Below are 15,392 nucleotides of genomic sequence, written 5' to 3'. Positions count from 1 at the left end.
CCAATCTCATCCCATCGCTTTTCGTGGAAATTTCGCGTACTGCTGGCGGTTTGTGTGTGTGTGGTGCTATCTCGCTTCGGCACAGCCATCCCCGAGCGACCGTTAAGCGGCCGGGACAGGTCCCAGCAGTACGAAAAGGATATCTCCAGAGTGAAATCACATCGGTCCCAGCAGACTCCGCCCCAAAGTCCCAGGGCTGCTCAAGCACGCGTGTGTGCGCTTTGTTGCGTGCTCGTTCTGGCTGCTGGCTGCGTAAGGGTCCGGTGTTAAGGGGAAGTGAAAGCTCCTGTCGCCTGCACGCTCACGTTGATTAAGGGTGGCATGAAGGGGAGGAAAGATTGTAAACAAAGACACTCACGAGTGCTGGGCGATGGTTAAGGCTCGTTTCCATGTGCAAGTTAGGCTTTTCGATAAGGAGTTGCTCAAACAGCATATTGATGTAACGCAACATCATGACTGTTGTATTTTATGTAAAATCCAGTTTTTTCATCATAAGTTTATTTTCTCTAATGTTATGCAGTTGCTTGGAAATTGTTTGTACTAGTGTTGTCGTTGTTGCTCTCTCTCTCTCTCTCTCTCTCTCTCTCTCTCTCTCTCTCTTGTTGGCCTGCTCACGATGGTTGTCGACAGATGTTGTCGTTGTATCCCAATCATTAACCCTATTTGTAATGAATCAATTCATGCCGGCATGTTAGTAAATTAATTAATTGCTAATAAGGGAGTATGATTACACATTTACATCTTGGTAGCTAACCTTAAGTCCTTTTCTAGGACATTTTTCAATCAATCAATTATAGGCCAAATGTATTATTGAGAATTTGTAAAAAAAAATTCAAAGTACTTCTAGAAAATGTATGATATGTTGAACATGATTTTATCGATGGATCGATGAATCCATTTGTCTTGGTAACTATATCCAGATGACACATGTACTGTTTGATCATTTCATAATCGTTTGGTATCAACAACATTTTTGATTCTAAGTTCCAATAGTCCCCAAAACTGTATGTGCAATTAAATTCCGTTCATTTTTATATCATCCGTTCAAATTAGATAAAAATGTTGTCAATGTCATTCTATTAAAAGGCTGCTGAGCAAGCTAAACATATACTTATACGTTGAAAACCTAATTAAATCTTCTTGTTGTTACTAAATCTTTTGTAGTTCATTTTCTCTAGAAGAACTAATTGTCTGTGACATATATATATATATAACAGTTACTGAGAGAAGTGCTAGAAGATATCTATTGGACACGGTGTGTCCTTAGATTAGACGCTAGCCCACTTCCGATGTATAATGTATAGTTAAATATCTACCTCTTTAAACGTATTTAGTGCACTTTTGGGACTTTGTTGCTATTGATCACGGATCTAAGGATAATAATACCACAAACAAAAACATGTTTTATTTTTTTTTTCAAGTAGGACCTTACTACTTGACGAGCAGAGCACTCATGAGTAACTCATTGCCAGCATGCAACCGTAAGCTTAAGGCTCTCATATGCGCTCGTGGAACGAAAGCTTCCATTTCCCCTTACATCAACCCCTCCGACTGCCGGTAGACAGAAAGGGAACGCACGTGTTTGAGCAGTCCTGGGACTTCGGGGCGGAGTCTGCTGGGACCGGGAATGCGTGATTTCACTCCAGAGATATCCTTTCCCCGTACCGATTACCAACAAACCGATGGATGGGATGAGATTGGCTGAATGTGCATGCACAGTGTGTGCTCTCTTTCTTCCCTCTATCAGCACGATCGCATCTGTTCGAAGCATGCGCACAACGTCCATCGTGTGGTAAATAAAAATAGCAAAAAATCCCTTCACTAATCGCCCGCCAACAGAGGAACGTGAACTTGTTGCGCTTCAGTTTTTCTTTCTGCCATCGAACGGCCAAGCTTAACCACCGTTCAAAGAAGGCGTGTTTCGTGGGTCTTTACGGGTGAGTTTTGCGTGTTTTTATTTTGTTGTTTTGTTGCACCAAGCAGTTTTCTTTTCATGTTTTCAGCTCTTTTGTTCAAGTTTGCTGCCTGAGCCCGCCCCGTTCCATTCCATTCCGTTGCGTTGCGCGTTTATTTGTTCAATTTTGTTTCTTCCGGCTCCCGTACGGGTCCATACGCGTGCTTTGTTCGTAACCAGTTCCGGGGGATTTCTTTTCTTACCCTTTTTTGTACCAGGGGTGCTCTCTCGGTTCATTTTCACTAATGAAGAAATGATTGGATTGCATCGGTGCACTAGGTGGTGCTCCTCGCGACAGCGGAAAGGGGGAGTCGTCTCGAGACTTGTCGGAATTGTGTTTCTTGAAAAATGAATTCCACCCCTCGTTTTCGTACCCCATACAAGCTTTACCACTACTGCATGCACTACCGTCATGCAGCGGCCACACATTCAGCGTGCCAAACACACCAGCAGAGCAGAGCACGGATGGTACGTGGTGTACGTAGTGTGTTCCCGTAATGAGCGTACGTGCTCGGAAATGCATAACTTTGGTGCTTCGTTTGATTGGTTTCTTTGCTGTTGTTTGCCTATCCCGTTTGTTCTTTGCAAACTCCAGCCCCAGCCGTCAGTGCGTGTCAGCTCGTTATGGTGCAAAAATGTCAAGAATCCCGCAAATGGATGTCATTTACAGATGAGGTTGTTCATGGTTGTGGTGCGAGTAAGAGTGTTTGTTTTTTTTTTTTCTGCGCGAAAGGATAAAACTTGAATAAAATGTTGGAATTTTCACACCCAGTGGAAGTGTTGGAAGAGTATGCATGTGAAATGATCACAAGTGACCCATGAAGTGAAAATTGATCACGTTAAATCATTTGGTCGATCTTACGAAACCCTTTTTTTGTCTCTTAGTAAGGAAAATTATGCACTTTGCCTACCTTTTAGGCGCAATGTTAGAGGGCGCGCATTCCAAACAGTGAACCATTGCAATATTGTGTAAAAAATGTTGACTTTAGGATCGTTCTTTAAACATTCTAAACATTATAAAATAATCAGAATTATTCCATAAAAGGACATGCAGACTTAATCATTCAACTCTTTCCAATCCGCCTGTCCAATGTCCTACCTTCTAGAAAGCTGATTTGTTATGTGCAACAAATGATATCCATATCATTCGATCCGATCAGCAAACCCTTTTCAGTTTCTATTAGATAAACGATAAAGCCATATGAATGTATTTTCTCATTTTCACAGCGACTACGACCTAGGTGTGATAAACCCCACGCATCTGCTTGAAGGGGTTTTGCGGTAAACAAAACCAATGAAAAAAGACGTCCAACCGGTTGTGAAAAGCCCCTTTTTACGAAATTCCCAGAGAAAAAGTGCCCCCCGGTGGCCACACCGAATGGAAAAAAAAAGGTTTAGTCATCTTTGTTTTACTTTTCACCCAGTCAAAACCCCTCGGCCCATGATCACCCCTTTCGAAACGCACATACGCAGTGGGTCAAATCCTCGACTCCCGGGCGTTTGGGGTGAGGGCGGGCACCCATCCCGATTGGTCGTAAATATCCCGTGGTGACACATGCCACAAGCATATTCCACACCAGCGGGGGAGCAAGAGCTTCCGTGGCAAAAGGGGCACAAGCAAAACAAATAACTTGAAGGTTACGGTGAGGCAGAGGCACCCATGCCGACGATGATTATCACTCCTGATGGCCGATGGCGAAAGGCTGCCGCCCCAAAAAGGACAGACAACGTGTAGGTGAGTGCGTTTACTAGCACACACATGCACACCTCCGTCTCTGTGGGAAAACGGTAACTCCCGGGCCCGGCAGTGCGGTCCGGTTTTTCCTGTGGAAAAAGTGTCGGAAACTCAAAAAAAGAGAAAAATCCTTTGGACAAAAAACATACATTGGAGAGGCCCTACCCCATGCGCACTGTCTCTCTCTTGTTTCTTTCTCTCTCTCTTTGTCTCTCACACTCCCAAACGCACCCTACCGATACCGAGCAACCCCCGAAAGGGGTTGATTAATCCCATTAGATAGTGCGCTGACCGCAAAAAAGCGGTCCACCCCGCTGGGGACTCATAAATTCATCAATTTCTAAATTGACCAGACCCGGAGGCAGCTTCTTCGAGTCGGAGTCACCCGTGAACCGTGCACTACAGGAGGCATTTCGTTGGTGGGTTTGCCCTTTTCGCAAACGCAGAAATACCCGCACACACACACCAAAGTGTAGGATCGGCCTGGAGGAAGGGTTGGGTAAGCCCGAGCAGTGGCAGAATACTGCATTGGAACGTTGCCGCAACCGGAAGCAACACCGGCAACACATGGATTCAATCAGCTGCAGTGAAGCATAGTCAAATCAGAAGCGATTTCGGGCCTGCCAAGCTTAAAGCGTCATATTTGTTGGGTTAAATCCTTTCGCAGCTAGTATGTGGGGGAATGCATACCAGGCAGAAGGGCTTTTTTGTTTTAGGAAATTTGGTCTATTCTCACAGGAATCGATGATGCTTGAGGTTTGGTTTTGAAGACGTCGCAAAGGGACTATTAACAGCAGTTTTATGAGTTTCCCTTGATTTTTTGCATTCTTTTCCTAGAGACCGCCTTAACATTTGAATTTGAGGCATTCCATGATGTTCCTAATTGAATAACTTTATTGTTATTATAAGAAAGCACAAACTGAACCCTGTTTCATGGTAACTTGAACTTGAGTAACCATGACATATGTGAAAATAGACACTACTTTCATAAATTGAACATTAGTTGTACAACTATCAAAATGTTTAAATACTTTTATTTCGAGGGAGAAAGATTTGTATCATATCCAGTTTTCCGACAGATGTCCGCTTATCCTGGATAAACGGTTACAATAGCTTATATACAGTACATGGATATGATGATAAATATGTTGTAGGTGTGTTTTCAATCATGTTTATTTTCCATTCTGATTATAGTATCCCTTTTCGAGCGACATATCCCGTAAAAGTATCAATTCAAAAAAATCTAAAAATAAAACTATTTTAAAATATGCATAAAAGACATAATTCAACATCGTAAAAGTATTGAAAACTAAAATAAGTTTAAAATGAATGGAACAAAGCATGCTAAACATTAAATTCAGACAAAAAAAAATCTCGTTTCAACAAAGATAAGCCCACGGATAGGTACAACACAAGCCAAATAAAGAAATAAATAAAACTCCTCATAGAAATATAGAAATATATCCGCAGTGTTGTATCATTAATCATACTTTCTGCACACATGTCATGGGTTTAGCACGTCGCCATTACCATCAACTAAGCCTACATCACCTTTTCTCTCTTCTTCTCTCTCTCATTTTCTCTCTGTCTATCTCTCTCTCTCTCTCTCTCCCTCTCTCTTTCTTCCTCTCTTTCACTGAGTACTCATTCACTGTTTTTCGATTAAAAAAAGTAACTGTGCAAGCGAAGAACAAAATACCACTAGGATTTGCAAAGGTGTCATACAAACAGACTCAAACAGGAGACGTGAACAAGGATATTCACAAGGCAAAAAACAAGAAGCTTCGTGCAATCATTGTTCTCGCTTTTGTGCAATCGAATGTAGCTACCACGATCAAGCCGCGAAATGAATGTTTTGGTAAATATTCCATTCAGGTAGCCGACGCAGGTCCCGAGAGCTTTCCTAACGGAGAAAAACAGTGTTGCGAACGTGCGGCTAACGAAGCGAATTCTATGAAAGATGGGCTTGTGGTACTTCTTCTTTCGTTAGCTAAGTGATAGAGGGAGAGAGAGAATACGGGACACGGAACTGGAAATTGTTAAAAATGTTCGTAGATTAAGGATCTGTAAATCTATACATTGCAATGTAAAAGGGAAAAACAATCTACCATGCGTTTTTAAGAGTTCGATGAAAGAACGTGCGAGCCGGAGGCACTTGGGTTTCCGTGAAAGAGAATGACTCGGCGAGTTCTGGTACGGTCCACCTCAACAAAGTTTATCCTTCTGGAGAAGTCAAAAAGGTAAGGCACAAAAAAGGGCGGTTCACGAAAACAACCCAGCACAACAAGCGGCATGAAACTAAACATACATAAATACAAATTATTAGAACCGTACACAGAATCGACCGGACAGAAGCGTCGTCGTCGTCTGAAGGTGTCAAAGCGCGGGACGTAAACGGTCGATAAGGTCTCCAAGGGATGGACCACCACGACACCAGGTGGTAAATCCTATTCCCACCGTCGTCCGGGGGTTTTTGCCGTGGTCGGCTGCAAAAGGATTAAGCAAAGCCGATGGCGAGAAAACGGGAAAACTGGAAAGGACTGAGTGGCGGTGGTGGTAGATCTCCGGATCCAATAGAAACATTGTTGGGAGGATCAATTTCTAAAGTCAACATACAAGCACATAAGCAGCATACCTTGGTCATGCGGTTTCTGGGATGTAGCTGGTGGGACGGCGCAGAGGATGAAAGCAGGAAAATCTGGAACTTTGGATTTTTGCCGATCGTTTTGATGGGATGAGCCGTAACTAAAGTGGTTATTTATGGTGCGTGTTTATGTGCCTACGAAGATGGCTTTTCAGCGCAATTCTGCTACCGGAATGAATGGATGAGATAAAAGAAAACGAAGAAAGATGAAAGAAGAAAACAGTACAATGTACGATCTTGGTGGAGATGCCAAGTCAATCTAGTTGAACGTCGCCCATAGTCCTAGTCAAACTTTAACATCAGTTTACTTGTAATTAAAGATCCGGCTTTGGATAAGAATTAAAATAAATAAAGGGCATTTCAGTAATGACAGCATAAACTACCACCAATAACAACGTGCAGCAATTATACAATCCCAAATAAGCCAGCAACCTAACACTGGTAAATTCTTCCAAAGTATAAGATCCTAAAACCATTATCCTTCACTATGATGACCTTCGCGGTTATACTAGCCCTTACAGGTTATCTAAACATACAGTTATAATTAAGTAAACAGATAGCTAGTTCAATTATACTGAAAGACAGGTCCAATATACAGAACAGACATTGCCTTCATTTCATCCAAAGAAACCGATCTGATTTGAACATTAGGTGAAAGATACCGTCATTTCAAAGTATCTCTCTATATTCAAAGTAAGATACAGTCATCCAAAGTATCTTTAAAGTATCAATGATTCGAGCTTAAGTAAAAGCTTGAAAACTTAAAGGAAAAGCTTAATGAGTACATGTGTATGTTGTATGGTAGCACATGTATGACATGTTGTACACAGATACATCTTATCATTTCGTACCGGAAACAGAGTAAGTATTTGATTATAGTAGATAAAAATAGCAACTTGGCAAAGCCCCTTGGTATTGAAGTCTGCACCAGTTAAACATTTGATTACTTCTTCCCGTATTAAAGCCAGTATTTGTCAGCAACCGTAAGTCGGTATTTTCAACCGGTGATTGTAGTCAAAAGGAGCCTGTATAAAACAAAATGAAGGAAAGGTCAAGTTTCAGCTGTGACCGATCGTGGCAAGAATAATTGGATTAATTTTAAAATTGATCCTGTCGTGTGACCTTCATTATAAATTTTATTATTTTGAATCGTCTTCTTCTTGGCGGTCTTGGCCGGTCATGCTGGCCTATACAGACTTTGAGACTTATTGAGTACCAGGCAGCTGAATAGGCAGTCCTTGCTACGCGGGGACGGTCCAAATGACATATGAACCCACGATTATTATGATTACCTGAATTGAATTTATGATTCAATTGGACATAGAACACGAATCATATGAACCATATTTAATTTCTTCTTTTAACTTTAATCTGTAATTACATTTTCTAGCTTTTGCTCTGGGTCAAACTGTTGAACAGAAACGTTAACAATAGGATTAATCCGACGGGTTAATAAAGAGGTTGCAATTAATTGAAGTTCGTACAAAAATATACTAGAGCTAGAAACCCCAAAAACGAATCGTATACTGCTTTAGTAACTGAAAATATTGTATTCAACCTTCCTGCATCATTCCATTATCCATTGTACACCCTAAAACAATGGTGATTGTTTAACTACGCACGATCGTTTGTTTATCAAAACAGTGCCTGATGCCTACCAGAACCTCAAAGCCTCCACTGAAACACACATTAAAGCGATAAAGTAATTCATCACGACCAAACATAGCAAAACCCACCACTAACCAGGTGCCAAACAACAACACCCAGGTACCCATTATTGGCGCTGGTCTGGCCTGTCAGTAGTAATTCATCTCTGTCTCTGCCAAACCGCGACCCCGGGACCTTTACGCGGGGTGGACAATAAAATGCAACGACTGCAAAACAATTCGCCTACAAATTACCGAACACCAGCTGCTGCTGCCCCACGGTGTACCAATTTGCCATTAATTAAAATAAATTGTAATTCACCCGCGCCATTCGCGCGGCGCCCCAGCCTCAATAAATTTCCGAAAGCTTCGCTTGCACACGCGTTTGCGAATATATTTCACTGGCCTTCCTGCTTGAACCAGCCTGCTTCGTCGCTGACCCGGTTTGCATAATGCATTTGGTGGACATTTGAAGATATTTTTGTACATGTTGCAGCGCTTCCCGATTCCCTCCTGTTACCATTGCACCGCACGACCGAATGCGGCCGGTGAGTTGACAATTGGAATGAATTGAAATAATAATTAATAATTTTACGATCATAAATAAAACAAATTTAATGACGTGGGGATTTTTGTTTTCCGCTCTGTTCCTCGAAACATTCTCGTACATGAGCTACCCACAATTCCCCACGCTCGGAAAACGCACTGGTTTTTTGGAGTTTTCTCTCACCTGAAGCGCACCAACAAAAAAAAAAGGATATAATTTCCTCCCCACTATAAAGTGTGGAAAATGAATGCATTTTGTGAGTAAAGCGGATGAAAATTAAGAGTACACACAAGCAAACATTCAACAATCGATTGATGCCTATTCATGTGTGTGTGTTTGTGTGTGTATTTCTGATGCTCAGTGCATTACAGTTTATTAATTTTCCAATTGTTTGCTGTTTGTTTTATCCAACGAGGTCACATTTTCGGTTCGCGGTGACTCTTCTGGTAGGGTTGGGGTTCGTTTTATCGCAATTGTTTTTCTACCCATTTTCGTATGTGTATGGGTTTTTTCTTCTCTGTTTCCATAAAAAGGGCCATTTCCATGGGGCAAAATCGAAAATATTGGGTAAGCCACCCAGCTCCCAGTTCGGGTAAAATAAAACAATTCGATTTCACACATCCGGCGAGCCATGGGACAAACAAATGGGGATGAATGATCCCGTGAGGGAAAGAGGAAAATTTACTACCACCCGGCCTGCCAGTATTCTAGTGGAAAGGAGGTTTGCGAGGTGACAGGAAACTTCTCCGTTTTTTTTTGCTGGGGAGCAAGTGATTAATTTTAAACATAATGTGTCCATCCTCCCCGGTTTTCTGGCGAGCGCTGTACATCCGGGTCCGGTTTATGGTAAATTTATTCGCTCCGAATTCGACCGAATCGACAAAGGGCACCGGTAATATGGTAATTGTTATTGGTCGAAGCAGGTCGTATTTAAATTAAACATGAAACTACAAACTCATGCTTGCAAAATGTCTGCATGTGGGTGGTTGCTCTTTTTTTTTTGCTTGCGATGCTCCTTTTCAAGGTGAGGAAGTGGACGAGGTTCTCTTTTTTGTGTATACAGCTCACACCATCTTTACGTTTGTGTGTGTGTGATAATTATCGGTACATTTAAATAAAGTTTGCTTTGGAAGAAATTGCAAATGGAGAAGATTAAATGCATACGCTTCGATGGTCGATCGGGGGGGCGTTCGGTTCGATACACGGTGAATACCATTAGAGCATTTCTTTAATCTGTTATTTCCCAAGGGCGCCGTAAAGTGTATTACCCTTACCGGAGAGGTGTGTGAAAATATCGGCACTGGGTGTGTATTGCTCAAATGAACGATGTTTCGATTGTTTCGGTGAAGATGACAACCCAAGAAGCAGTTCAGTATATTGAGCATAGCAAATGTGAATCGGTACTATTTTTCAACGAGATGTTGAACGTTTTAGCGAAAGTCGAATGGGAAAAATATCTTATAGAAACAACATATTTTTCCCCTTTTCAATGGAGTTTTACTAGCAACTTTCACAAAATCACATAAAAACAGTGTAATGCGCTTCTCATGCGCCTGAATGTATGCAAAACTATATAATCAAAAGCTTATTTTGTCAATTTAATAATTATTAAAAAATATCTAAACACCGAAATTCAGGTCACAAGTAAGCATTTCATTCACGCTAATAATAACATAAGTGATTTTTAAAACCATATAATTTAATATTGAGGTTGTACAATATTGACGAAACGATTAGTTTTGCTGCGCTGGTACAATTTAACTCGTTCCTTTTTTCAAATATCTACTACCAAGGACTGTGTAGGAACGAGGTCAAGTAGTGTAGAAAGATTTGACAAGTAGCCAAAAGTTCGTTACAGCAGCTTGACATCTAAGAGCCCTTTTCGATTCAAATTTAATTTGTAGTTAAAATGATAAATCGGTCTGGTAATCGCAAAAAATTAATAATTATTTCATGAATTTCACAGGAAGAGTATGGATGCCTCTAGTGATAATACATTTTTGATTGTATGATGAATTTTCAAGGAATCTCTGATGTCAAATGGCATCCAAGATGGCCAAACCGATTTTGGCTAACATTTGACCTCGTTCCTACACTATCCTTGATCTACTACCATGTTTAGTATATCCAAATATATTTGAGAAAATATTGCATACCTTCAGGCGTCTATCAGAAGAAAGTTTCATCTTTATTTGTTTCTTTTATGTTTATTTGTTATATTTTATGAAATTTTGTGTAGGCCAAACTATTCTCTAGATACTCAGCAAAAAAAACGTTGATAGAACTTTGATGACTTACAAATAATTATCTTCTTATTCTTATTGGCGTAACAATCTACGCGGTCGTGCTGATCTATATAGGCTTTTGAGACTTATTGAGTAATACGCAGCCGGATAGTCACTTCATGTTAACTCATTCTAATAATCAATATTCTGCTCGCTTTTCTCTTGTAAATCATGCATCATCTTAAGCATTAATCTAATTACAAAATTATTCGCCCAGGTGCACAGTTTAGTTTTTTCTGTATCAAACTGACTTGCTTGCATCTAAATAAAAATATTTACCAAAACCTTACCGGCAAAAAACACTCTTATCCTCCAACAAATTTATGTTTTTTTTTCCTTGTCGCACAATTCCAATAACCATTTCGCGCACCGCAACCACAAAACGGTCCCCCGTTTGCTTCTTTTCTTTGCATGCATTCCCATTCGCGTAATGATTATGAAGTGCAAATTTGAAATATTGACGAGCATCATTACAACCGAAACCGAAATCGTACGAAAACAGCAACACGCGGACTCCGCTCCTAGGCCTAAAAGATCTAAACGATGAACCAACCATGCAAATCCACGGAATTGCCAATGACTTCCAATAAAACGATTACGCAAATCATCCGCGAAACGAGCCTTGTTTGCGTGAAGGGGACGCGCGCACGGGCAAATTAATGGCACCATATGGATTTGCAAAAATACAAATCAGGAGAGCAAAACGAAAAAAATACATGTGCATTGCGGGTCTTATGCAGGAGTTCGGAAAAATAAACACCCGCGGGAAGTTTAAAACTGCCGTACGAAATCACGCCCGGAAGCATGTTACTGTTGTGTTGCAAATTGCAAAACCACGCGTTTTTAGCAAAGTAAGATGTTTTGTTAACCACCAAATCGTGCACCTTCCCTCTCGGCATCGGTGCCGTTGCATTTAAATTTCATAAAGCTATTGTTTATCAATTCACCCACGTTTTGTCGGTGCCATTTTTTTTGTCGAAGGATTTTGCACCCTCGAGCAACGACAAAAAAAGCGCAACTTTCTTTTCCGTTCCCGACGATGAGCAACTGCACGCCTCTTACATCCATCGTAATCTTAAGCAAAAAGCAAGATATTAATAAAAAAAAAGTCCTTGAGGGTTCGATGCAGTCATGCTCACCCTCTGCGTGCAGCAAAGAAGCGGAAATGGAGGAGGGTGCTTATGGGCACACTCGCAGAGAAGAAACAACAAAAAAAAATTAAAACACTCCTCCGAGGGATAACAAATTTATTATACGGCTCTTTAAACAATTTTGACTTCGTAAAAGTTGGCGCATTTGTCTCCCACCACCGCACCAAAGCGAACTAAGTCGCAAAGTCACAAAGACCAAAGGCGCGAGGAAAAATGTTCTGGCGAATGTCGCTCCCAAGTTGACAATCTCGTTATATTTTTATGTACCGTAGCAATTGGGAGGGCGGTGTAGTGACGAAACGAAACGAAACGAAAAAAAAAACACCCTAACCCACACACCGGAGCCGCACGCCACGCTCTGCTCATAGCGTCATTGCGTTTGACTTCAATGTAATAAATTTTTAATATCCCTGTGACTACTTACTTCAACGAGGGCAGTACTCAGGCTCACCTTATCCTTAGCGGGGCCCATTGCAAGCAGCATATTGCACGGGACGGAAATGACACAACCACCCGCCGGACAGTTTTGAATGGTGTTGGCCGTTAAAATGAATTCTTTAGCAGAGTTTGGGCGCCCAATATGGGCTTTGTAGAAAGTGCTCAATCAACCAAACAACCAATTGACACTTCATTTCCTGCGGACGGTAGGTACTTTGTCTTAACTGCGATGGAAAGCGGTGGTAGTTTGTATTAATATTTTAGTTTTTTTTTACAAATAAACGAACCATTTACCGGGCAGTGAACATTCATCTGGAATGTTGTATTAGTGCTATGATTTTAATAATGCATGGTGATCTCGTTTATGTTAACTAATCAGTTATATTTAATTTCATACACAACAAACGCCATCAATTAGTTATACCGTGCAAAAGATATTTCTAATTACCTCAAGCCTAATTTTGCTATAAACAAATACTTCCATCTGTTGATAAAAAAAACAATACCCAAGCAGAAGTTCCAAATGCCCACTATGTAAACACAATAAATAGATGGGAGGAACACACCTTCCCACTCGCAACAAAACATTCGCTATCATTTGCACTCGAGCACAGCCTCCTCTCCAGCAAAGCCAGCGGGAGGCAGCGTTCTCTATTACAATTAGCTTTAGCGAACGAAAAATCAACCGTCCCCGTATCAAACAGGGTAAACAGAAACGGAAGGGAAAGATCACATTTCCCGCCGGATAATACGGCGGGGGCCCCTATTGCGAAACCACCAACCTGCCGAATTCGATTCATCGATCCATCAATCGAACCACCGCAGGGGATAACTATTGGCTGTCGCGCTCTCTCTCTCGCTCACGGCATTAATTATCACTTCCATCAATAAAACACAAAAAATGCATTTCCTTCCCCAGGAAAGCGGCACATTGTTCCATCGTCGCATCGTCTTGACTGATGCGATGATGATTTAAAATCATCACAGCCCGCCGAAATCGAACTCAATACCGCATCCCTTCCCATCACCGATCAATTCGTTTGTTTGTCATTCATATTCAAATACTTTTAGAGGGTGACACAACTTACACAGAGTGGAAAGGAGAAAGGGAATGGATGGGGAGAAAAATGCTTTCGTGCGTCAAACCAGTAAACCCATCAGGACTCACTTTTTTGTACGATTTTTTTTTTCATTTACATTTTTACCCCTACACTGTGCACTTGCTCCTGGCACTCCTGGTCACGGCACCAGGCGCCTGTCAATGAGGCTCACTTTCAGCACGCCGATACCGAGTTGATTTGTATTTGTTTGGTAGAAAAAGGGATTACGGTGGATTGAAGTACCATTAGGGTACAATTGGAATTGGTTTATGGCGGAAGGGGTGAGAGAAAGAGGAAAAACAAATCCGTTTGGTAATTTGCTAACGACACTCGAACTGCGTGGAAGGAGTGTAAGAAAGCTAAATTCTTTGCCTCTCTTCCATTTTGACAGCTAATCTCATATTATTTTATGCAAAGAGTCGTATCCATTTATCAACGGAAAATGAATAAAAGGAAGTATGAAATTCTTTGCTACACGACTTTGCACAGGCCTTCACGACGCAGGTGCAATCCACGTGGTATGGAAGCGTCCCATGGACACACGCATGTAGAACAGTTTCCCGTTTTAAGCAATGTGTAGCCCGTACACATCCCCGGGGGAGTTTTCCCTTCCGTCTTCCCGGGACATCGTCAATTGTCGTGTGGTTCACAAACCGATCAACAAACAATAAAACACCCATCAGTCGGGAACACCCGAACGCGTCGAATTCTTACACCATCAGCTCCTGTACCGTAGCTTCGTAACGATTGTTTCTATAGCCCATGAAGGAGGGTTTATCTGTTTTTTTTTTTGTTGAAGATGAAAAATTAACATGACCAGCCCGACCACCCGGTCCATGTGACTGAATTTAGGAAGAGACCCCTTGATGCAAACCACCAAGCCTACCGTACAGAAAAGGAAGAAAAAGATATTTATTCCCATCACAATAGTTACGTGATTGCAATAAAATCCTTTATCATTCTGAGTTCTGAGGCCACCGAGCGTGGTATGGGGTACTGGTCTGGCCCGTGGACACAATGATTGCAGGGGGCATCGAAGTCAGCACCTAGCCGTTGCTTAACTTCTGTAATATCCCGCATTCGTTGGACTACGAAACTTACGATTGGATGTGTTCTTGCCAAACCGAACCGTGCTCGAAAATCCCTCGAGACGATCTGGTCTGGCAAATCCATGTTTCAAGGCAATCGAGAAAAATGATTTCTTCAGTCCAGCCTTCCCGACATGTGTGTTTGCTTCTGCTTTTCGAGACACTTCTTACTGTGAACGTTGCGGCAGTGACCAACAGTTTTTTTTATTCTATTCCCCAAAAGAAACAAGAAGCGTTCCGTTCGACACTTTTTGGTGGCAGCAAGTTTTGAAATATTAGTTTTGCCTCAGTAGTTTTGTCTCGGGCCAAGGCAGACCGCTGTTCCGAATGCTTACGAAATATGATTTATGGATCGTGTGAGTTATGGTTGAAATTATTGAATGAAATCGAATTCTAGGAAAAAGTAATTTTATATTGCCACACACACATGCTGGAAATAATATTTGGAAGGATTCGGTTGGCGAATGTTTGATATGGAAAATTGCCAGATATGGTAGATACAATGAGTATAACACAATATATTGAAAGGTTGTCATACGGTTATAGAGCAGGAACTGTTAGACTTGCCGCAACCTACCAGTAGGCGTTTTTAAGCTGTTCTTGTGTTTTTGGGTGTTTTAACAAGTAATTAAATTTCAATGCTAATTTAATTCTTATGCTAATTAGATTTTAAAGTTCCCTAAAAAGCGTCTAGGCGTCTCCTAATCCCTGAGTCAACACAAAATGACTCACTATATATCTGACACAAGCGTCCTTTTATGGGCTGGGCTTTTATGATACTAATCAGACGTTTTATATGGAGTT

This window comes from Anopheles gambiae, chromosome 3 (genome assembly GCF_943734735.2).
Source record: "Anopheles gambiae chromosome 3, idAnoGambNW_F1_1, whole genome shotgun sequence".
NCBI classification, from domain to species: Eukaryota; Metazoa; Arthropoda; class Insecta; order Diptera; family Culicidae; genus Anopheles; species Anopheles gambiae.
Note: the sequence above shows the minus strand (reverse complement) of the source record.